The sequence below is a fragment of the Canis lupus genome, chromosome 17, assembly GCF_011100685.1.
Source record: "Canis lupus familiaris isolate Mischka breed German Shepherd chromosome 17, alternate assembly UU_Cfam_GSD_1.0, whole genome shotgun sequence".
In the NCBI taxonomy this organism is placed as follows: Eukaryota; Metazoa; Chordata; class Mammalia; order Carnivora; family Canidae; genus Canis; species Canis lupus.
The window spans coordinates 59,513,459-59,539,294 of NC_049238.1; the positions used below are offsets into that span (position 1 = coordinate 59,513,459).

General features: G+C 40.9%; 1 long non-coding RNA gene and 1 other non-coding gene across 2 annotated transcripts; both read right to left on the reverse strand.

Moving 5' to 3' along the window:
- Positions 1–875: 875 nt before the first annotated feature.
- LOC119869759 lies at positions 876–9,813 on the reverse strand. The gene is made up of 3 exons (XR_005371921.1): positions 9,676–9,813; positions 8,814–8,924; positions 876–987 (listed from the first exon to the last, which is right to left on the reverse strand). It is a non-coding gene; the product is annotated as an uncharacterized LOC119869759 (long non-coding RNA).
- Positions 4,573–4,734, reverse strand: LOC119864021. Its single transcript, XR_005372823.1, has one exon. It is a non-coding gene; the product is annotated as a U1 spliceosomal RNA (small nuclear RNA).
- Positions 9,814–25,836: the final 16,023 nt, after the last annotated feature.

The following is a 25,836-nucleotide window of genomic DNA, read 5'->3' on the forward strand; positions in this document are numbered from 1 at the left end:
GTGAGTGGGATTTGAAAGCAGAAATTGGAACCCAAGACAGCCTGGCTCCAGATGATAGGCTCAGAACCACCATGTTTACACTCCTCCTAATTAAAAAAAAAAAAAAAAAAAAAAAAAGGTAAAATACTTGACAAGAAATATAAGTCTGTGTATTTATTTTGAAAAAATACCTAGGGGAATCATGCAACAAGCATAAACCTATCCTAAATATCCTTATGACCCCCACCCCCTGCCTCTCAAATACCCTTCTTACCTAATGGCTGCTCCTGCAAACTCTCCAACTTAAACACACTTTGTGCCACAACCAGGTGTTTCCTCCCCTTAAAATTTTCCTCCCACCTACCCCATACCTCTTCCATATCTATTCTGTTCTTTCACTTCCAGGACGTTCATTTTTTTATATTTAAAAATATGAAAAATAGGGGTCCTGGCTGGCTTAGTCAATAGAGCAAGTGACTTGGCCTCTGTGTTGTGAATTCAACTCCTACCTTGGGCATGGAGCCTATTTAAAATAAACAAATAAATGAAAAATACATAAAGAAGATAAGCTGTCACCCCTATTCCCACCACCTGGAATTAACTACGTCTACCATCTTTACTTATTTTTCTTCAAATCTATTTTTTAAGTTATTCTAATTTTTTGCAAAAGTTATACACGTTTATTGTACAAATGGCAAAATTCAAATGATGCAGAAAATGCATATATGTAAAATTCTGAAACATCTTAAAATCAGAAATAACTTTGTATACATTAGGTAATTATTAATGGAGTTACACTTGGTATATTTATAGTGAAAATGATATATTTATAAATATGCTTTTATAAAATTGAGCTCTTATAGGTCTATTTTTATTTGAAAGTATTCAATTTAATAGGGCATGAACTTAACTGAAGAAAAGAGATACAAAACAAGTATGAAGGAATTGTTGAATGTTCAATCAAATTGTTCACCACATGAGATACTTTTCTAAAAGAACTCTCCAAGGCTAAAGACAAGAATAATAATGAATTAAAATTAAGACAGTAAAATTTGAATGATTTCTTATTTTTAAAATCAAATTTCTTAACATGCAGTTTTGTAAATAATACAATGCATTCATTTCAAGTTTGATGACTTTTGACAAGTGGGTGCACCCTGTAACCATTACCCCGTTCTAGAAAAAAGAACGTTTCCATTGCTCCAAAATGTCTTGTATCCCTTTGCAGCCTATCCTCGCACCATTCCTCATGCTAGGCAATCAACGATCTAGTTGTGTCATTATGAATTAGTTTTGTCTGTTCTAGAAATTCACATAAATGGAACCATTTATGTATGGTACTCTTAGTATGTACTCAGCATGATATTTTTGAGATTCTTATTGTTGCCACATATCAGGAATCTGTTCCATTGCACTGAAGAGTCGTATTCCTTTGTATGAATATATCACAATTATATCCATTCACTTCTTGATGGACATTTAATTATGTTTCCAGGGGCACTTGGGTGGCTCAGTGGGTTAAGTATCCAGCTCTTGATTTCGGCTCAGATCATGATACCAGGGTTGTGAGATAGAGCCCTGTGTTGGCCTCTGAGCTGGGTGTGGAGCCTGCTTAAGATTCTCTCTCTCCCTCTGCCCATCCCGCTCCATTTCTCCCTCTCTTTAAAAATAAAATGGTTATGTTTCCAGTTTGGGGACTGTTATAAACATGTTCCTTTTTTAGGCATATGTTTTATAAATTCCATTTAAAATTTAATTTTTTAATACTAACTTATTTTGTGAATGGATGTTACACTCACAAATACAAAATTCACTCAAATGTTACAAAACTCTTAAGCAGAAGTCTACACATTTTTCTTTATATTTCATAATTAAGAGGAAAAAACCTTATTTTGGATCTATGCAACAATTCTTCTTTGAGGTACTTAATATTTTCATATGACATTTGCAAAATTGGCCTAGCAACAGAAGGAACTGGCCCAAGGTCAAACAAAAGGCAAATAAATGGTGGAGCCAGGACTGAAAGGGAGGCCTCCCAGAGCCTGTGCTCCTAACCACAAACTGAACCTAATATGTCTGTAATAACAACCTTGGTGTTTGATTAGGCTTGGAAATCAATATCCAAGTGCTGTATCGGTCTTCTGTTTGTTCAGAAACATTCTGATCAGGAAGCATAACGGTGCTGACAACTGAGGCTGGGAAATCCGTTTAACACTCTAGAAACCCAAGTTTTCTCATCAGTAAGGCACACACTGAAAGTTGACTTCAGTCTTGGTTCAGACTTTTTAAAAAAGATTTATTTATTTATTTGAGAGACAGAGAAGGGGGTGGAAGGGGTCGTCAGAGGAGAGACCATCCTGAAGCTGACTCCTCACCGATGACTGGGCTCCATCCCAGAACTCTGAGATCATGACCTGAATCGAAATCATGAGTCTGACGCTCAACAGACTGGGCCACCCAGGCACCCCTTGGTTTGGACACTTTATATTTGTTTATCCTGCTGCTGGGGAGAAGTTCCCGGCTCTTCTTCATCAAACTAGATCAGTCTATAGGACGTAAGACTTTCTCTTTCAGTGTCCTGGATACTCAATAGGCATTCCCTGCTTTTTAGGTGGTTTTCTTTGGACCTGCCCTTTTGTACCATCTCTTCCCCACCTCCACTCCCAACACCTTGTGTCATAGGTGGTCTCAGTAACTTCTGGGCTGAACAGATCTTAATATTGTTCCTAAGGTGGCCAATAGGGAGGTGTGATAATCATTTGGGACATGGCCATGACTTTGTTTGGCTAAGTAATTTCTGTTTGCCAGGACATTGTGGATTGGAAGTGAACAAGGTAAGACAACACCCTGCGAAAGAGACTAGTAAACACGACTGCCCATAGCTGCCAACACTGGACCTGTTTTTTTTTTTTTTTTTCCTGGTTGGTTTTCTTATGAACCAGTTTTCATTGAACCAGTTCAATTTAAGGGCATTTTCAGATAGGGAAAATCTAAAATTACCTCTGACAATTGAAAAAAAAAAAAAAAAAAAAAACCAACCTGTTATTTACAATTCCTACTGCCATTTAAGAAGGAATATTAAGGAAGCTTCCTAATTTGCCAAGCTACTGAAGCATGTCAGGTACAAACTGGAGGTTTAGAAAGAGCTATTATTTTTCTATATATGAAAGTATTAAGAGAGAGCCTGAGAGAAGAGGTGGGAGGAAGAGGAAACCGAAGCCAGAAATACGAAGAAGCTGCTTTGGGGTAGGAAGGATGGGTGGGTGCTGTCTTGGGAACTGGCTAGCCATGGCTGTAAGGTGTAAAAGCAAGACATTAATTAAGCAAGGCAGCTAATACTTAAAAAATGAAGGCTAAGGCAAGATTAGATATTTAAAGGACAGGAGATGGGAAGACAGCTTAGTTGCACCTCTCACAAGATAAGCAGATAAGACACTGGTCACCATTCACTCCCAACACCCTTTATTTTATGTTCCTGGAAGCATCACAGGGCATTCAACCAAGGTTCAGGTCTGACTTGTGTGGACTCTGTGTCCAAGACCCGGATGTCAGGGGCCGCTTCCTTGCATAGAATGAGAGTATGTGACATTTCAAGTAAATCAAGACACATGGGACACCTGGGTGACTCAGCGGTTTAGCGCCTGCCTTTGGCCCAGGGCATGACCCTGGGGTCCTGGGATCAAGGTCCACATCAGACTCCCTGCGTGGAGCCTGCTTCTCTCTATGTCTCTGCCTCTTTCTCTCAGTCTCTCATTAATAAACAAAGCAAAACAAAACAAAAACAAAACAAAACAAACAAAAAAACAAAACAAACGCCCAAGACACAAATTGACCCGTTGCAGGCAGCTTTTACCTTGCACTTTGAAGTGAGAGCGCCTCCTATCCTAAGACCCAGCAAATGTTCCTTGGACTCTGTTGTGAAGAAAAGCAGCTGGGTAGAGAAGTACACCTAATTCTGAGATATGGGAACAATGCTAGATTTAACCCCACCTTCTCCACGTGGGGTTAAAGTGAACAACCTGAAACATAAACCAGCAAGCAAAATATTCCACCAAGAAGGAGCCTGAGTGCCCACCAAAAGATGGATGGATGTGGTCTATATATACAATGGAATACTACTCAGCCATTAGAAACGACAAATACCCATTTGCTTCGACGTGGATGGAACTGGAGGGTATGATGCTGAGTGAAGTAAGTCAAGGACAATCATTATATGGTTTTACTCATAAGGGGAATATAAAACTAGTGAAACTATTTCACATAAAAAATAGTGAAAGGGATTAAAGGGGAAAGGAGAGAAAATGAGTGGGAAATATCAGGGAGACAGAACATGAGAGACTCCTAACTCTGGGAAACGAACAAGGGGTGGTGGAAGGGGAGGGGAGCGGGGGGTGGGGGTGACTGGGTGACGGGCACTGAGGGGGGCCCTTGACGGGATGAGCACTGGGTGTTATGCTATATGTTGGCAAATTGAACTCCAATAAAAAATATGCATATTAAAAAAATTAGGTTCATAAAAAAAAATAGCTGCATCTACTTGAAAACAGAAAATAAAAGGTATCTTCCCGCGCTATTTCTTTGTACTGTAGAAACCAAGGGAAAGGGCCAACACATTACCAGCCCCCCACAAATTATACAGCCGAGTCTCCCCACATTTGAGGAAATCGCAGGGGTCGGCACATCCTGAGGGTAACAGACAGAACTCGCTCTGGGAAAACCACCTCCCCGACTGTATCTCCCCAACCAAGGAAGTAAAACTCGCGTTGCCCCGCGGCCCAACACACCCTCACACGACCTACACTGTGCACACGCTCGCTTTGCTCCCCGCGCCTCTCAGCCTCCTTGGCTCTCTCACACCCGCAACACACGCAGCTTCGACCAACACTCCCAGACTCCCTCCCGCACCTCCCGATACTGTCTGTGGGCCGCAGGGGCCCCGGCGGTAGCCGCGCGAGGCCATATTTATCCAGGACCCGCCCCGTCTGTGACGTCACGGGAGCGGCCCCACCCCCGCCCCTTGCCCCGCCCACTCCTCCCTCCTCCTGCGGCGTCCCGCGGACCCAGCGGCGGGCGGCGGGCGGGGGGCGGGGGGGGGGGAGTGACGCCCGCCTCTCGCTCCTGCGCTCCCGCCCTCCCACCCCCACCCGCTGCGGCGGAGGGCGCGGGGTCTGCACCTGCAGCCTGCGGGGAACCTGCGTGTCTGTCCGGCTGCTGACGCCCCCGTGCCTTTTTTCAAATGATGCCTTACGAAGTGTGGAGTAGAACATTTAGGATTACAAAGGAAACGGGTTCCTTTCACATCCTCTCAATTATTTTTGTGATACGGGATCTCAATTAAAATTTGGAAGTCAGACCCTGTCTGTCTTTTGCCTCCTATATTTTGGTTACTTTTTCACGATTTCTACTCTTGGCTCAAACTGGTGCATAAGCACTTAGGCCTAACACTTTTTGGGTCTTTATTTTTTTAGATTTTCTAATATGGCGCTAACACATTTAAGTATTAGTTTAGTTTAGTTTCTCTGTAATAAGTTTCTCTGTAATAAGAAGCCAAAAGTAGATAAACCTACTACTTAGGAATTAACGTTTTAGTATTTTGGCTGTGATCAATTAATTGTAAGCACCACTGCACTCGGACCAGCCCGTTTTAGTATTTTGTCGTATTTGGAAATGATCTAGATATTTATTAAATTTAACTTCCTGTTTAACCTAACTTAGCAAAACTGTAAGGTTACCAAAAAGATTTGGGAAAACTATTTAAGCTGACACAACATGAATTTATTTGGCTAGTAAACTCCAGTAGAATAAAAGTTTTATATTTAATGCTGGAACTCTAAAGATGTCTCTTTTAACTAAACCATCAACCTTAAACTAGCTTTTATAATTTAGTATTTTTCCAGATCATATAAACTTGAAAAACTCTTGGGTTAGTTTTTTTTTTTTTTTCTTTTCCTTTCTTTTTTAGAGAGGAAGGGATTGAAGGCAGAGAGAGAGGGAGAGAGAGAATCCTAAGCAGGCTCCACTCACAGCATGGAGCCTGATGTGGGGCTGATCTCATGACCCTGAGATTTAGACCTGAGTGGGGAGGCGACAGATCTGAGCTGAAATCAAGAGCACCAACCAGGCACCCCAATTTCTAGGTTTTCAAACCAAGTAAATAGAGCTCTTTTATAAATTAATTTTAACAATACTGTGGCCTCTGGGTAGCTTAGTCGGTTAAGCATCTGCCTTGGGCTCAGGTCATGATCTCAGGGTTTTATGACAGAGCCACATGTCGGCTGGCTGCTCAGTGGGAAGTACTCCCTCTGCTGCTCCCCTTGCTTGTGTGCGTACTCTCTCTGTCAAATAAATAAAATCTTTTAAAAAACTAAATTAATTTCAACAATACCATCCAAAAGTAGAAAAATATTTGACATTTACAATATATATACAGACACACACAGATGGGTGCGAAGACTCTATAGTTACTAATATTTCTAGAGATTTTATGATTTGTATTTGTCCCTGAAATTAATTTTACGGAGACTGTGCTAGACGTTTGGGCATCAAGTCCCTTTTGGCAGTTTGTATTTTATGTGGCCTCTCCCTTTTTTTCTCTCCTTTAGTCTCAGGTGATTGTGGGCTGTGTTTACATTTCAAAGACATAAGATGCGTAACTTCAAGGGACAGAGAAAGAATCTAAGTTTCTCCAAGAAGGACTTTGTTTTTTTAAGGCAAATATTTTACAAGTCTTTTTCAGATAAAGAGGGGAAGTGTGGGGATTGGGAAGGAATACGTGAATTCTGAATTGCTTCTAAAACTAACTTTTGTTTTGCAAAAAGATACGTAAGGTAAGGACAGTTGCTATCAGTTTCTCAAAGATTGGGTTTTAAGTTAAATGACACCTTTGGCTGAGCCACCTATCCAACTACATTATCTGCTTTGTTTCTTTCCCTCTGGGTACAGGGTTTTAATTTTAAATATTTCTGGCAGTATTGAATAACCCTCCTTGGGTGTAAGCTGGGTCCCTAAAGAGGGTGCAAAGGATATTACCTTTCCAAAATCCAAAGTCACTCTCAAAGGCAGCCAGACAAAGAACCAATAACTTGTATGCCCCAGGCAGACAAAAAGCCTAGCCCAGTAAGCAAAACCAGATGAACAAGAAGACAATAGCTATCCCAAGGAAAGAAAGGATCACTATAATGGGTTTGGATTTGAAAAGAAAGAGACAATGTGAAATTTTATTTTTCCTCTCTCAGTTGGGCACTACAGATAGAGATTCAGAACTGATTCTGGTAAGAATTTTCACCCTTCACTGGCTTCTGCCAGTTTTTCCAGGATCCCCTCTGCAGGCTCTAGTATCTACCAATTTCCCCAGGTCTGTTTAAAGGAATAATACAGCAGTTTACCAGAAAATCACTCATTTTCATCAACTCTAGGAGGGGCCCATATGGTGCCCCCCTTTGAAGGTAGGTATGGAAGTGTCTATAAGGCCATCGAATTGGAGGACTTTTATTTACAGTTGTGTAGTGTTTTCAGAGTGGAAAAACAATTCAGACAGAGGATTAGTAAAATGAGTACCCAAAGGAGTATAGAGGGGAGCAATAATAGTATAGTAGTTACAGCAGTGTTACAGTTTTTTGTTTTAGGTATCTATCTATCTATCTACCTATCTATCTATCTGTCTATCTATCTATCTATCTATCTATCTATCTATCTATCTAAAAGATTTTTATTTATTTATTTGACAGAGAGAGAGGAGGAGAGAGCAAGTGAGCACAAGCAGGGGGAGCGGCAGAGGGAGAGGGAGAAGCAGGCTCCCTCTGTGGAGCAGCGAGCCCCATGTGGGGCTCAATCCCAGGACCCTGGGATTATGACCTGAGCAGAAGGCAGACGCCCAACCAACTGAGCCACCCAGGTGGCCCTCATGTACCTCTTATACCCTTAATTTTCCATGAGCCCTTCGCAATGAATCTTTCAATGAACTGGAAGACTTCTGGAGGCTTTTGCTTGCCAATTAAAACAGGTATCCCATTCTGTTTAATTTGACAACCCTTGGGCAGTCCTGGTGGCTCAGAGGTTTAGCGCCGCCTTCAGCCCAGGGTGTGATCCTGGAGACCCGGGATTGAGTCCCATGTCAGGCTCCCTGCATGGAGCCTGCTTCTCCCTCTGCCTGTGTCTGTTCCTCCTCTGTTCCTGTGTCTGTCTCTCTCTCTCTGTGTCTTTCATGAATAAATAAAATCTTTTAAAAAAAATCTACAACCCTGACTTTTAAATACACTTCTCAAACTATCTTACCTATTTGGAATGTTCCACATCTTGGCCCTTGTAATCCCAAGTTGTTTTTAGTAAAATTTTGCCATTTCTACAGCTAGTCACACAGCTCCTGGTACCAGAGTTTTCAGATGTAAAGTAAGCAGGTGTGCCAGAAGGTGGCGTGCTTGACTCTTCAGAATTTCAAAATCCTATCCGCTAAGCCTTTGTTCACCCAAAACAAGACAAACCAGGGCACTTCAACACACCAGCGGTAACCTAAAGAAGTTACTGGCAAAGGGAAGGCCCTGCACACCACCGGCAATTCCCAGCGTGGGCAAAACCAGTAGATTCCAGTAAAATGGAGAGTGGACAGAAAATGAGCAAAGGACCAACCTGCAATCCTAGCAAATGGAAACTGTGGACTGGAAAGGACTCCAACCTGGAACTGCCCAGTGGACTGAACCAAGGGCTAAGGATTGCCCCTCTGGCAGAGCCTCCTGTCAGTCTAGACTACCCGGTTACTCTTGGGCTGGAAGCTACCTAGATTCTTAGTAGCTCGAACTGAAGTAAAAAAAGAGAAGCTCAAAGCAAGAGAGACTTACCCATAGTCCTCTGAAACGGCAAGACCCTGAGCTCAAAGGACACCATGCTTGTTTTTCACTGTCCCTGAAAGCCACCAAGAGTTCACTTTGAATCCCTATGCTGCACCAAATCTGTTAAAAATACCAAATTTAAGTTTGAGTTTAAATAGAACAAACGTTTTTAATTTTTTATTATTTTTTTAATTAATTAATTTATTTATTTATGATAGTCACAGAGAGAGAGAGAGAGGCAGAGACACAGGCAGAGGGAGAAGCAGGCTCCATGCACCGGGAGCCCGACGTGGGATTCGATCCCGGGTCTCCAGGATCGCGCCCTGGGCCAAAGGCAGGTGCCAAACCGCTGCGCCACCCAGGAATCCCAAACAAATGTTTTTAAAGACAGAGAGAGGGCATAAAAATAAAAGAAAGGAATTTTTGAGCAAGAAATGCATAGTTTGGGCAAGGCTGCCCCCTTAGGAAGAGAGAGAGGGGTCTCTCAGTGAAATTCCTAGTATTGACCAGGAAATTCCAGATTGACTGGTCTAAGGTTACATTTCTGGGAGGTTGAACTGCAATTAGATTAGGTAGTAAGTCTTGTCTTACTGGGTTGGGGTCTCAACCTAAGTGATACCATTTGGGCCTGGTTTTCTTTTTAACATACTATTGAGGAGTGAACTGGGGAGACCCCAAGCCCTGGGGCCTCAATCCAGCCAGTCTTGAAGAGAGGGAGAGAAAGAGTGAAGAGTGACAGTGAGAACCAGAGCAAGAGGGAACAGCATGCCTTAAGGGATGGGTTTCTATCTTTTATTGACAGTTGTTAACTAAGGGGTGGAATATTTAGTACCTGGAGTAGGAAGCCAGGTTTCCCAATGTTTTTTCTTACTTTAGTCAGAGGTTTCCTGTCATGGCATCCGCCAGGCTTGGGCCTGTCTGTTTTGATCCAGCTTCTTGTGGAGCACGGTCAGGACAGGCCTCTGACCTTCCCAGTAGCCGCCCATGACTTCCTCATTGCTGACCTAACTGCCTACTCTGGCAATACCTAAACCAGACAAATGATACAGGAAGTTGAACTAGTTTGGGCTGCTAACCAGCTCCTCAAAAATCCACCCTGGATTTTTCTTATAGAAGCAAGAAAGAAACATGACCTACAAGAATTATAAAAAATTATAAACCTCCATTGAGACTGAAGGCTATTTTGAACTGTTGTGTATGGAAGGTTGATGTTCAGAGGTAGCAAAGAGACAAGATGGAGGAAAGTATTGTAAGTTCTGCTCTTGCATCTCACTCCGATGGCACTGTCTCAATCATTTCTTAACCCTTCAAAAATGAAATTATCAGTGGCACTTAATTGCCAAAGGGACAGGTGCAGTTTGATACCCTGGACCCACATAAGCTTTGTTGAGGAAAATAGATGAAATGTCGACAAACCTGATGGACCCTAGGATTTCTTTTTCCAGAGTCTCTTCCTCCAAAACTCCAGAGCCAATGATTGGAATGGCCTCCCCTCAGGGCTGCTTACCCATCCATAAGTATAAGCATAAAAACGATCCTCTGAGTAGAAAATTTCTCTGAAGGACTATAAAACAATAATGATGTAAATTATTTTATTGTAAGTGCTGCTCTACACTCGGGCATTCATCCTTGATTTTACCAAGACCACCAAAGACAGGTCCACCTCTACTGAGTTCCTCTCATCTCCCTGTGGATTCTTCTCCATCGTCTCCCCCTTCCTGGGAACCCTAATTCCTTCCCATCCACTGGGTTTCTGACAAACCCTGCAGCTTCTCTCTATTTGAGAATTTCATTTCTTGATCCCCACTCCATAGTGAGACATGGTCCAACGATCTGTCCAAGTCCAGCATGTGAATCAGTGACCAGATGACTCTTTAGATTCCAGGAACCAGCAGGAGAAAAAATAAAAGTAACACTGAATTTAGACCCAAATACTCAAAACTTCAGAGACCCATCAGACACACCTACCACTTGAAGGACACAGCCTCTCTGAAGTCCCAGGCGCTAACTGGAGAGGTTTAGTTCCCACTTTCCTCCCCTAATGTGCCAGCTGTTCCCTGAAGGTCAGAATCTCTAAGGGACCTAACTTGCCTGAACAACAGATAGTTCAAAGCAAACCTACTGAACATTGGCTGGGATTTGAGCCCAGGCCTCCCAAGGGGGAGGCCAGCACCCTACCACTGAAACACCAATACTGTCCAGTGATGTGCTATACTAGGTCAAATCAGAAAGAGTCAAGGGGAAGGACTTCGAAAAAGCAACTGTCAACTAGATTTTCACAGTGCTCTCTTTGAACAACATAGTCAAAAAACAAAAAGACACCCAGAGCAAAGGCTTGCATAAGAGATTTAATGTCAAGCAATGCTATGAAGTTTTGACATTTGAATCTAAATATAGGATTTGAAAAAGCCTAATTCTAAAGTAAGCTCTTTACAAGTTGGTAACAGATCTCTGTAGAGAAGCATCAAGATTCATCTTGTTTCTTGTCTCTGGTCCATATCTATCATGGACCTGTGGAAAGTTGACTCCTTTGCTTGCTGACACATTCTCTTTGCTCACCCATTGCTTTGTATCTCCCAAACCCTTTCCTCCCACCCTGGGGATGAACACCAGTTCTTTTCCCCAAGCAGGTGTTCAGTATCCAGTGATGGTTCAGGAGGCTAGACTGGTGGGCGAGGATGTGTCTGACTTAATCCAGAAGATCTGGGTGATAACTGAGTTTCTCTCCTTCTAGGCTTCTTTGGAGTCCCTGGAAAAGGCCAAGGATTGACTCTTGCTTTTAAATTCTTCTGCCAGACACAGACCTCTATAAAATCGAATAAAAGAAAAATTTTCCAATATTTCCTCCCTTCATCATATGCTCTGACCTGGCCACCCAGAAAGGCTAGTTCAGAGAAGTATCCCAAATTTACATAGATACTCAACCCTCCTTAACTGTGAGCTACTCACACTGACTCCCTTTACTCCAAGGAAATGGGGTAAAAAGTTATTTTTACAGTGGAGAAGCCTAACAAACACTACCTCAGCTAGCTAATCAAGATTAACATCAACAGTGGTAAGTTATGGTAACAGTACATATTGTTAAATAAAGTTCAGGGATACCTGGGTGGCTCAGTCCATTGACAGTCAGATTCTTGGTTTTGGTGAAGGTCATGATCTCAGGTTTGTGGGATCAAGCCTTGGGTCTAGCTCTGGGCTCAGGAGGAAATCTGCTTCTTTCCCTCCTCCAACCCCAACTCCCATGTGTGTGTTCTCTAAAATAAATTAATTTAAAAAAAAGTTCAACCAAGTAAAATTGAAGACAGAATTGGGGTTTGGTTTGTTTGTATGTTTTTGCATTTCTTCTATGCAGAATTTTCAGTTTCTTCAGTTTTTTTCTGGGATATGTTTTTCTTCTGTGCAACCTTCTCTTCTGGTTTAGGAACAATCTTCTCTTTTTCAATAACGATCATCTCAATGTGGCAGGGAGAGCTCATGTATGGGTTAATCTGGCCATGAGCCCTGTAAGTTCTATGCTGCATCTTGGGGGCTCTGTTCACCTGGATGCACAAAAATGACTAGAGAATCTACATCTAAACTGTTACGTTCAGCATTACTCTGCATTTTTAAGCATACACAGTAGAAGTTCAGTGCTCCTTCTTGAGCCACCTAACCTTGTGTCTAGCCCCACTGTCTGGCCTGGACAGGCCTACCAAATCCAGTGACAGAATGGCACACACTCCTTCTGCAAAGTGACATCTTTCAGATACTCAGTGGCTTTTCGGATATGCATCCCCTCCCCTCGACGGCCTGGGCAGTTTCACAGGTGTTCTTAAAGTGAACACGGAGGCTTGAACCTTTTGATTTGCATGATTTTGTAGGATTTTCTGGATCAAGTGATAGCGAACAATTTTCAGAGGTTACCTCATGCTGCTTCAGGGAAGAGGCTTGAATTGGCTTTTTAAAAAGATTCCTTAATCAGGCAGCATCTCAACCAGCAAGCAGAGGAGGGCTCTGCTGGGCTAAGCAAAGGGAAGTTTTGTTGTTGTTGTTGTTGTTTTAAAGACTTATTTATTTGAGAAAGAGAGGGGAGCCGTGGGGAGGGGCAGAGCAAGAGGGAGAGTGAATCCCAAGCGGACTCCACACTCCGCGCAGAGCCCCAATGCGAGCGGATGCCATGGCCTTGAGTTCACCACCCTGGGATCAGGACTTGAGCAGAAACCAAGAGTCATATGTTTAACCAACTGTCTCACTCAGGCGCCCCCTAAAGGAAGTTTTTAAAGACAAAGAGAAGGCATTAAAAAAAAAAAAGAAAGACAGGCAGCCCGGGTGGCACAGCGGTTTAGCGCTGCCTTTAGCCCAGGGCATGATCCTGAAGGCCCCAGATCGAGTTCCATGTCGGGCTCCCAGCATGGAGCCTGTTTCTCCCTCTGCCCCTGTCTCTGCCTCTCTCTCTCTCTCTGTCTCTCATGAATAAATAAATAAAATATTTTTAAAAAAGAAGAAGAATCAGCAAAGAATGTATTATTTAGGCAAGGTTGCCCTCCTAAGGTAAGAGAAGGGGGTCTACCAGTAAAGTTCCTAGTATTGACCAAGAAATTCCATGTTGACTGGTTAAAGGCTACATTTCTGGGTTAAAACTGCAGTTAGATTAGGTAGTAAGTTTCAGTTTACTTACCTGGGGCTTTAACCTAAATGATGCCATTTGGGGCCTGTGGTTTCCTTTTTAACAGTACCCATAATACCAAGTGATAAGAATAGTACTTTACCTCCCCAAACCCATAACCCCAATCAGATCATGAGAAAAACATCTGACAAATCCCAGTTGAGGGACATTCTACAAAGTACCTGACTTGTACTCCTGAGAATTTTCAAAATCATCAATAACAGGAAATCTGAGAAACTGTGACAGTCAAGAGGACTGTAGGGAGAATATAATGGGATCTTCTAGGTGGAATCCTGGAATAGGGAAAGGTCATTATGTAAAAACTAAGGAAGTCTGAATAAAATACGAACTTCAGTTAATAATAATGTATTCATTCAATTATGACAAATGTACTCTTCTAATGTGAGATGCTAATTGTAGGGGAAACAGAATGCAGGGTCCATAGGAATCTTCTGTACTATCTTCTCAACTCTTCTATAAATCTAAATCTATTCTAATACAAAGAGTAACAAAAAAAAAAAAGAAAAGGTCAGTCCAATTGTAAAAGTCATTGTCATGAACAAAACACTTAAAATATCTTCACAAAAGATTTCTTTATGGCCAAGGAGCATAAATAAATAAATAAATAACCACGATTAATTAATTAATTAATTAATTAAAATACCATGATAAATCATTACATACCTATCAAAATGGGTAAAATTTAAGAGACAGAACACTCATGCTGACAAAAATGTGTTAGCAACTTTATCTCTTGTTGCTGGTGAGAGAGTAAAATAGTTCAACCATTCTGGGAAACTGATAGATCCTAATAAAGTCAAAAATAAAAATATCCATAGGTGCCTGAGTGGCACAGTTAAGCAACTGACTCGGTTTAGGTTCAGGTTGTGATCTCCAGGTGGTGATCTCAGCATTGTGATCTCAGGGTGGTGAGATCAAGCCCCATGTCGAGCTCCATATTGGTTCTGTGCTGGGCATGGAGTGTGCCTGGGATTCTCCCTCCATTCTCCCTCTACTCTTCCCCACCACATTCTCTCTCTAATAAATAAATAAATCTCTTTAAAAATATACAAATATCCCATAACCCAGCAATTCTACCACTAGGTTTATACTCAAACAAAATGAACATAAAAGTGCACAAAAAGATTCCTACAAGAATATTCATAGCATAAACCCTCATGTGATTGCAAAAAAAAAAAATTCATAGCAGCTTTATTCACAATATCCAAAACCAAAAATAGCCCAATTGTCCATCAACTATATTGTATTCACACATTGGAATAACACTCATTGATAATACCAAAACGGTCTAGTGATACACATGACAAAATGGACGCATTTCAAAAATATTATGTTGCGTGAAAAAATATATACACAGAAAGTATATTCGTTTATGAGAATTTCCAGAAAAGGCAAAATCAGTCTGTGGGTATATAAATCAGAATAGTGATTGCTTCAATGGGGATGGGGTGAGGACTGACTGTAGTAAAAAACAAAATTTAACTGCTAAATTTGAATTTTTTAAAAAAGATTTTATTTATTCATTCATGAGAGACAGAGAGAGAGAGAGGCAGAGACATAGGCAGAGGGGAAAGTAGGCTCCCCATAGGGAGCCCGATATGGGACTGGATCCGGGGTCCCGGGATCACACTCCGAGCTGAAGGCAGACACTCAACTATTGAGCCACCCAGGCATCCCAAAATTTGAAGATCTAATTGGCTTTATTAAGCCATCATGAATCGGGCAGTATCCCATGTAGCAAACAAGATGCTCCAAGGAATTGTACAAAATGAAAGGTTTTTATAGGAAAGAAGTTATTAGCCAAAGAAAGGAAAGTTGTACTGTATGTTTTTACCAGAAAAAATAATTTCCAACCCTCAGGGACAGAGGCCAAGCTATTAATTCAGGTATCTCATGAGTATGGTTTGTTCTGGCACAAATCAATAGTCAGGTTTGTAGAGCCAGAGAGTTTTTTGCAGGGTAGAGCAAGAAGGTATAATAAGGCTTCACCATTAGCAATGAGGGTCACAATAAAAAATAATATGTTAACCCAGGAATTAAAATTTATTCCTAATAACAGGCCATTGTTAGAAGAACTTAGATAAAAATAGATATTTTGGCTAGTATATGAGTTTCAGGCAAGATAGACGAATTAACAAGTAAGAGATTCAGTCCATACAGCAAATAACCTATGAAAGCAGTGACTTTTTCAATATTACAGAGTTTTACCACCAAAGGAGTCTTACTGTGTGTAATATAGCAACAAGCATTAGCATACTTACTAGGACAAATAAGAGCCCAAATACCTCAATCCAACAGTACTTCATGATTAATTCCCCAAAGAATCTGAAGGGTGTTCTCCAAATTAAAATGCCAAATATAAGATGATCTCAGGGTGGTGCAGAATTCTTCATTTCATGCAAATAGGTCCACAAGAAGGACACATGTTACACATACTGTCATATTACTTCACAGAAAAATAGATAAAGGAGCTTCCCCCAATAAAATTATTATGAAAAGTGTTACCAAAAAAATACCAAGTTATTGGTTAAAAAAAAAAAAGACAGTGTACCTGTCAATTGTGCAGCCCTATAAATATATCTTCTGCCATATTGTTTCATGAGATTTCTATGTTTATCAGCTGCACAGTGGGTCAGGTGATGAGTCATTTCCATCAGGTGTCTTTTCACAGACTGTGGAAAGACAGGTTTCTTGTTTGGGCCATATAATAAATTAGTCTGTGGCCTGAACCTACAACTGTTGTCAGCCCAATATGATTTTTCTTCATGGGATGCCCTAGATTGACCATCCTTGAAAAGGAGTTTTAGATTTTCCTTCAGGAGTTAATTAATATTGCCTATGAGGATTTTGGTTTTGCTAGATTTTAAGGCAGTGGTCCTTGCTGCTTGATCAACCAAAAATTTGTCTTTGCTTCTCCTGAGTCTAATTTTTTTTTTCCTGAGTCAAATTTTGAGTGTCCAGAAACCTTGATAATGGCCAAGACAGATGCAAGTTTGTAAAAAATATCAAAAGGTTTTTAGACACTTGGCTATGAATTCAGATTATGATCAATACTTAATAATTATGTATTTGACCACAGTGACAATAAAATATTTTAAAGACAAATACCAAGAGGCTACATAGTTGAGCATAACCCATAAAAGCCCTGAAAAAGCACAGAAAATTATTTTGATAAAACACAAAATCTTTGCTTTCCTTTTTAAATCTCCTCTCAGGTTGCAGACCAATAGTACAGGAAAACTTTGTCCTTTTAGCGGATGAAAGAATATTAAGTTTTAGTTTTACAGTATGAAATTCATTCATTTTTATAGATTCATCTTGACATTGTTTTGTTAGACTGGGAATGACAGAACAGGCAGGGGCAACAGGATTCCCATATTGTTGAAGAGGGTTGCTCTAAGTTGAGTAAGCAGAATAAAGATTTGAAAAATAGAACAAGTTCTGGACAGATGGCAGATGGTATAAATATCAAAGAAGCCATCACCAGAATCCCAGCCTTACAAGTAGTTTTTTAAAATGGGGGAAGTTCTTTTATTGTATTTTTTTTCATTTTAAAACTTATCTTTTTGGGGCATCTGGGTGGCTCAGTGGTTGAGCCACTGCCTTTGGCTTCTGTTGTAATCCTGGGGTCCTGGGATCAAGTCCTGCATCAGGCTCCCTGCAGGGAGCCTGCTTCTTCCTCTGCCCATGTCTCTGTCTCTTTCTCTGTGTCTCTCATGAATAAATAAAATCTGAAAAAAAAAACTTTTATAAAAAACAATGTATTTTTTTTACTATAGAAAATTTGGAAAATATAGGGACACCTGGGTGGCTCAGTGGTTCAGTGTCTGCCTTTAGCTCAGGGTGTGATCCCAGAGTCTGGGGATCGAGTCCCACATCGGGCTCCCTGCAGGGAGCCTGCTTCTCCCTCTGTCTGTGTCTCTGCCTCTCTGTGTGTCTCTCATGAATAAATAAATAAAATCTTAAAAAAAAACAAACAAACAGACTCCTCCAGAGGCATAATGAGCGTCCCTCTCTGAGCAGTCACCCACCTGATCCCTAAGAAAGGCCATGATCTCAGAGGAATCCAAGATGGCAGAGAAGTAGGAAACTTATATTTTGTCTGGTCCTAGGAATTGAGCTAGATAGCTATTACATAATTCTGAACACCAGAGAACTCAACCGGAGATCTAAGAATAGAATGGCTGCAACTCTACAAATAAAAAACCAACCACTTTCTGCAAGAATGACAAGACAGAAAAACTAACCTCAAAAAAGAGAACAAGAGTCAATACTGACTTTCAGGGACCTAATCAGAATGGATATAAGTAAGGGGTCAGAACTAGAGTTCAGAACAACAATTATAAAGATACTAGCTGGGCCTGGGTGCATCTGGGTGCCTCAATCAGTTAAGAGTCTGCCTTTGGCTCAGGCCATAATCCCAGCATCCTGGAATCGAGCCCCTCCCTGCCCCTACCACCCATAGGAGTCTGCTTCTCTCTCCTACTCTTGGGCTCTTTCTCAACTCTCACTCTCTCCCCCACCAGATCAATCAATCAATCAATCAAATCTTAAAAAAGAAAAACAACAATATTAGCTGGGCTTGATAAAAGCATAGAAGACACTAGCCAATCCCTTCTGGGAGGAAATAAAAGAACTAAAATCTAATCAAGTTGAAATAAAAAAGGCTATTAATGACATGCAATCAAAAATGGAGGCTCTCACTGCGAGGATAAATGGGGCAGAAGAAAAAATTAGTGATATAGAAGATAAAATGATGCAGAATAAAGAAGCTGAGAAAAAGAGATAAATAATAAGCAGATCACCAGCAGAGAATTCAAGAGATAAGTGATACCATAAAGCAAAACTATAGTGGAATAATTGGGATCCCAGAACAGGAAAGGGGGATGGCAGAAGGTATACTGGAGCAAATTATAGCAGAGAACTTTCCTAATCTGGGGAAGGAAACAGGCATTCAAGTCCAGGAGGCACAGAGAACACTCCTCAAAATCAATAAAACAAGGTCAACACCTCAACATATAACAGTGAAGCTTGCAAATCTCAGAGATTTGGCTTCTGTTGTAATCCTGCTGTCAGAGACAAGCAGAAAATCCTGAAAGCAGCTCAGGACAAGAGGCTCATAACCTACAAGGGTAGAAACATAGACTGGCAGCAGACCTATCCACAGAGACCTGGCAGGCCAGAAAGGACTGGCATGATATATTTAGGGTGCTAAATGAGAAAAATATGCAGCCAAGAATATTTTATCCAGCAAGGCTGTCATTCAAATAGGAGAGATAAAAAGCTTCCAGGACAAACTGAAACTAAAGAATTTGTGATCACTACACCAGCCCAGCAAGAAATATTATAGGGGGTCCTTTATGTGAAAAGAGAGCCCAAAAGTAACATGGACCAGAAAGGATCAGAGACAATATACAGAAACAGTGACTTTACACGTAATACAATGGCACTAAATTCATATCTTTCAGTAGTTATTCAGAATGTAAATGGGTTAAAGGCCCCAATCAAGAGATCCCTGGGTGGCTCAGCAGTTTAGCGCCTGCTTTCGGCCCAGGGCACGAACCCTGGAGTCCCGGGATCGAGTCCCTCATTGGGCTCCCTGCATGGAGCCTGCTTCTCCCTCTGCCTGTGTCTCTACCTCTCTCTCTCTCTCATGAATAAATAAATAAAATCTTTTAAAAAGGCCCCAATCAAAAGACATAGGGTATCAGATTGGATAAAAAAGCAAGATGCATCCATATGCTATCTGCAAATGACTCACTTTAGACCTGAAAACACAACCATATTGAAAGTGAGAGGGTAGAAAACCATTTATCATGCTAATGGACATCAATAGAAAGTGGGGATAGCAATCCTTATATCAGGAAAATTAGATTTTAAATCAAAGACTGTAGTAAGGGAGCAGCCCAGGTGGCTCAGCGGTTTAGCACCGCCTTCAGCCCAGGGTGTGATCCTGGAGACCCGGGATTGAGTCCCATGTTGGGCTCCTTGCATGGAGCCTGCTTCTCCCTTTGCCTGTGTCTCTGACTCTCTGTGTGTCTCTCATGCGTAAATAAATAAAATAGAAAAGAAAAAAAAAAAGACTGTAGTAAGGGCTAGGGATGAAGAGGGACACTATATCATAATTAAAGAGTCTACTCAATAAGAAGATCTAACAATTATAAATATTTATGCCCCTAACTTGGGAGCAGCCAATTATATAAAAAATTAATAACAAAAAAAAATTAATAACAAAATTAAAGAAACACATTGATAATAATACAAAAATAGTAGGGGACTTTAATACCCTACTCACACATAAAAAAAAAATACCCTACTCACACAGTGGACAGATTATCTAAGCAGAAGATCAACAAGGAAACAAGGGCTTTGAATGACACACTAGACCAGATGAACTTCATAGATATATTCAGAGCACTCCATCCCACAGCAACAGAACACACATCCTTCTTGAGTGCACATGGAACACTCTCCAGAATAGATCACACACAGGGTCACAAATCAGGTCTCAACTGGTACCAAAAGACTGGGATCATTCCCTGCATATTTTCAGACCACAATGCTTTGAAACTTGAACTCAATCACAAGAGGAAATTTGGGAAGAAATTGAAAGACGTGGAAGCTAAAGAACATCCTACTAAAGAATGAATAGGTCAACCAGAAAATTAAAGAAGATTTTTAAAAATTCTTGGAAACAAATGAAAATGCAACTGTTTAAAACTTTTGGGATGCAGCAAAGGTGGTCCTAAGAGGCATGCATATAGCAATACAAGCCTTTCTCAAACAAGAAAGGTCTCAAATACACAACCTAACCTTATACCTAAAGGAGCTGGAGAAAAAAACAGCAATAAAGCCTAAACCCAGCAGGAGAAGAGAAATAATAAAGATTAGAGCAGAAATCATTAAAATAGAAAACAAAAGAGGGATCCCTGGGTGGCGCAGCGGTTTGGCACCTGCCTTTGGCCCGGGGCGTGATCCTGGAGACCCGGGATCGAGTCCCACGTCGGGCTCCCAGTGCATGGAGCCTGCTTCTCCCTCTGCCTGTGTCTCTGCCTCTCTCTCTCTCTGTGTGACTATCATAAATAAATAAAAAAAAAAGACAAAGAAAATAAAAAGAAAACAAAAGAACAGTAGAACAGACCAATGAAAGTAGGACTGGTTCTTTGAAAGAATCAATAAGATTAATAAACCTCGAGCCAGACTTATCAAAAAGAAAAGAGAAAGGACCCAAATAAATGAAATCATGAATGAAAGAGGAGAGATCACAAATAACATTGAAGAAATACAAACAATTCTAAGAACATATTATGAACAACTATACACCAACAAATTAGACAATCTGGAAGAAATGGTTGCATTCCTAGAGAAATATAAACAACCAAAACTGAGACAAGAAGAAATAGAAAACCTGAACAAACCCATAACCATCAAGGAAACGGAAGCAGTCATCAAAAAGCTCTCAACAAACAAGAGTCCAGGGCCAGATGGCTTCCCAGGGAAATTCTACCAAGCATTTAAAGAAGAATCAAAACAAATAAACAAACATACAAAAAATAAAGAAAAATCAATATCTATTCTTCTGAAGTTGTTTCAAAAAATAGAAATGGAAGTAAACTTCCAAACCCTTTCTATGAGGGCAGGATTACCTTGATCCCAAAACCAGACAAAAACCTGAGAGGAGAATGATAGATCAATACTCTGATGAACATGGATGCCAAAATTCTCACCAAGATACTAGTCAATAGGATCCAACAGTACATTAAAAGGATTATTCACCTCGACCAAGTGGGATTTATTCCTTGGTTTCCAGGGTGGTTCAACATCTGCAAATCAATGTGATACACTACATTAATAAGGGAAAGGACAAGAACTGTATGATCCTCTCAATAGATTCAGAAAAAGCATTTTACAAAGTTCAGCATCCTTTCTTTACTAAAACTCTTCACAGTGTAGGGATAGAGGAAACATACCTCAAATCTTAAAAGCCATATATGAAAAGCCCACAGTGAATATTATTCTCAATAGGGAAAAACTGAGAGCTCTCCCTCTAAGGTCAGGAACACAACAGGGATGTCCACTCTCACCACTGTTTTCAACATAGTACTAGAAGTCCTAGTCTTAGCAATCACACAACAAAAAGAAATAAAAGGCATCCAGATTGGCAAAGAAGTAGTCAAACTCTCACTCTTTGCAGATGACTTGATACTCTATGGAAAACCCAAAAGACTCCACCCCAAAATTGCTGCTCATACAGGAACTCAGCAAAGTGGCAGGATATAAAATCAATGCACAGAAATCAGTTGCATTTCTATACACTAACAATGAGACAGAAGAAAGAAATATTAAGGAGTCGATCCCATTTACAAGGTCACCAAAACCCATAAGATATCAAGGAATAAACCTAACCAAAGAGGCAAAGGATCCATACTCAGAAAACTATAGAACACTCATGAAAGAAATTGAGGAAGACACAAAGAAATGGAAAAACAACATTCCATACTCATGGATTGAAAGAATAAATGTTGTTAAAATGTCTATGCTACCTATAGCAATCTATACATTCAAGGAAATCCGTATCCAAATACCATCAACTTTTTTTCACCGAGCTGAAACAAACAATCCTAAAATTTGTATGGAACCAGAAAAGACCCCAAATAGCCAATAGAATGTTGAAAAAGAAAACCAAAGCTGGTGGCATCACAATTATGGACTTCAAGCTTTATTACAAAGCTATTACAAAATCATCAAGACAGTATGATACCAGAACAAAAACAGACATCTAAATCAATGGAACAGAATAGAGAACCCAGAAATGGACCTTCAACTCTATGGTCAACTAGTCTCTGACAAAGCAGGAAAGAATATCCAACAGAAAAAAAGTCTTTTCAACAAATAGTGTTGGAAAAATTGGATAGCCACATACAGAAGAATGAAACTGGATCATTTCTTCACACCATACACAAAAATAGACTCAAAATGGATAAAAGACCTAAATGTGAGACAGGAATCCATCAAAATCCTAGAGGAGAACACAGGCAGCAACCCCTGTGACCTCAGCCACAGCAACTTCTTTCTAGATACATCTTCAAAGGAAAGGGAAACAAGGACAAAAATGAATATTGAGACTTCATCAAGATAAAAAGCTTTTGCACAGCAACGGAAACAGTCGACAAAACCAAGACAACTGCCAGAATGGGAGAAGATATTTGCAAATGACCTATCAGATAAAGGGCTAGTATCCAAAATCTCTAAAGAATTTATCAAACTCAACACCCAACAAATAATCCATTCAAGAAATGGGCAGAAGCCATGGACAGACATTTGTCTAAAGAAGATATGCAAATGGCAAAAAGACAGATGAAAAAATGCTCCACATCATTTGTCATCAGGGAAATACAAATGAAAACCACATTGAGATTCCATCTCACACCAGTCAGAATGGCTAAAATTAACAAGTCAGGAAATGACAGATGTTGGTAAGGATGCAGAGAAATGGGAACCCTCATACACTGTTGGTGGGAATGCAAGCTGGAGCAGCCACTCTCAAGTAGATAGTGAGGAACAGTATGGAGGTTTCTCAAAAAGTTGAAAATAGAGCTATCCTACGACCTAGCACTACTAGGGATTTACCCCAATTATACAAATGTAGTGATCCAAAGGAGCACCTGCACCCCAACATTTATAGCAGCAATTTCCACAGTAGCCAAACTATGAAAAGAGTCCAGATGTCCATCGACAGATGAATGGATAAAGAAGACGTGGTATACACATGCAATGGAATATTAACCATCAAAAAAAAAGAAATCTTGCCATTTGCAATGATGTGGATGGAACTAGGGGGTATTATGCTGAGCAAAATAAGTTAATCAGAGAAAAACAATTATATGATCTCACTCACATGTGGAATTTAAACAAAACAGGGTCATAGAGGAAGAGAGGGAAAAATAAAAAAAGACAAAACTAGCAAGGGAGACAAGCCATAAGAGACTCTAAACCATAGGAAACAAACAGGGTTGCTTGAGAGGAGGTGGTGGCAGGAAAGGGGACCTGGAAGATGGACATTAAGGAGGGCATGTGTTGTAATGAACACTGGATATTTTTTAAAAGATTGTGTTTTGTTTGTTTGTTTATTTATTTATGGGAGACACAGAAAGAGAGAGACATAGGCAGAGGGAGAAGCAGAGTTCCTGCAGGGAGCCAGATGAGGGCCTCGATTCCAGGACCCCAGGACCATGACCAGAGCCAAAGGCAGACGCTCAACCACTGAGCCACCCAGGCATCCCAGCACTAGGTATTTTATAAGATTGACAAATCACTGACTTCTACTTCTGAAACTAACAATACATTATATGTTAATTGATTAAATTTAAACTAAAAATAAATAAATGTTTAAAATGAATGAGAAGTAAATCCCATGAAAATTCAAAAAGAAAGAAAGAAAGGAAGGAAGAAAGGCAACGACCTCAACCAAAGGAGGGAAGTCCGTATCTAAGAGGGCTCAGTGCAAATAGAAGGCTTTCCATATACAGGCAGTGAGCACAAGTCTCTTGTGATTATTACTACACCGGATTCCGGAAGACACTGGCCCTGCCATGCTGAAATCACCCCAGGTCCTGCTTCTGAGAGCAAGCATGTCAACCTAAAATCGTCAGGAAGCAATAATTAAGCAAGAGTATTTATTTGGGATCAAATAATTGCCTTTTGGCATACACATATTTGATTAGCAACGCTAATAGTTATTTAAATATTTTAGTTGCTTAGTGAGAATTTTTTAGGCTCTACTCTGCAACGAGTTCAGAGTCCAATACAGGGCTTGAACTCAAGACCTTGGGATCCAGGATATGGTGCATTAATCCCCAAATGTCCTATAATAAGAACTTTTGATTGGTGTTGATGGCAGAAAGCTAATTTTGACTAATAATTGATTGCTAAGACTATCACTAAGCAAAGTCTCTTCCTATGGCAATTTACAGGTTTTTGGAATCAGTTCTCATAATATTTGGGGTTTGAGGCAATTGAAAATTTCCTGGTTCCGGAGGCCTGAGTGGCTCAGCGGCTGAGCGCCTGCCTTTGGCTTAGTCAGGATCCAGTCCCACATCCGGTTCCTTGTGAGGAGCCTGCTTCTCCCTCTGCCTGTGTCTCTGCCTTTCTCTCTCTCTCTGTGTCTCTCTCTCTCTCTGTGTGTCTCTCATGAATAAAAAAAAAAAAAAAAGTTCCTGGTTCTACCCAGTGGAGAGGTGCTTAAAGCCCATCTCCTTAATGGCTTCCTGGCTCATTTTAAAACCCCTTCACGCAAGTGGCCCAATTCCATTGCATCTTTCAGATTTTTTAACAACTGGAAAGGCGTTCTAAATTTCTGGACTAATATAAATTTTCCCTAATTTTATCTGGATACCAGTTACTTTTAGCAAAATTCACTGGACTGTGGACTTAAGATTTGTGTACTCTATGTTCAATCGTTTACTGTTCAAAAAAAAAAATTGGGGTGGAGGGAAATGTCATCAAATTAAGATTTTATTTTATTTATCAGATTTTATTTAAAGTATTCAGTTGGAGTGCGAACTCCCATTTCATCTCATTTCTTTTTTGGTCTAAGAAGGTCCCGCTGTTTGAAATATCTCGACGAGAAAAATGACTGTAGCCTCACCATTCATTTTTAGGAAGATATCAACGCCGGATGGCACGTCCCTCACCTCCTTCCAGGCCTGGGGCAGTGCAGCATTTCAAGATGCCTGTGACTCAAGGGTGCACCGTGGGGTTTCCCCTTGTCTGGAGCAGCACCCCGGGAGTCACAGGAAACCGGGAAACCGTGCTCTTGAGCCTCTGGCGAGGGGCGCCCCTCACGCAGGTTTTTATCCCTCGCCACAACCTGACATATTGCTTTGAGGGGGATTGGAACCGAGCTTGCTAAGAAGTACGAGGCAGAGTACCCACAGAGACCCAGAGACCCAGAGACCACAGAGACCCAGAGACCCAGAGACCACAGAGACCCAGGGCCGGGCGGCCTGCAGCTGTGTTTTGAAGTTCTATCTAAAAGCCTTCGGGGACGCCTGGGTGGCTCAGCGTTTGAGCATCTGCCTTTAGCTGGGGCATGATTCTGCGGTCTGGGATCGAGTCCCGCAAGGGGCTCCCTGCACGGAGCCTGCTTCTGCCTCTGTGTCTCTAATGAATAAATATCTTAAAGCAAGCAAAAGTAACTAAAAGCTTCTATATTTTGCTGGGTTTTGTTTTTAACTTGTTTACTCACAGAGAGAGAGGCCGAGGGAAAAGCAGGCTCCACGCAGGGAGCCCAATGTGGGACTCGATTCTGGGTCCCCAGGATCACACCCCGGGCTGCAGGCGGCGCTAAACCGCTGCCCTCGTTTT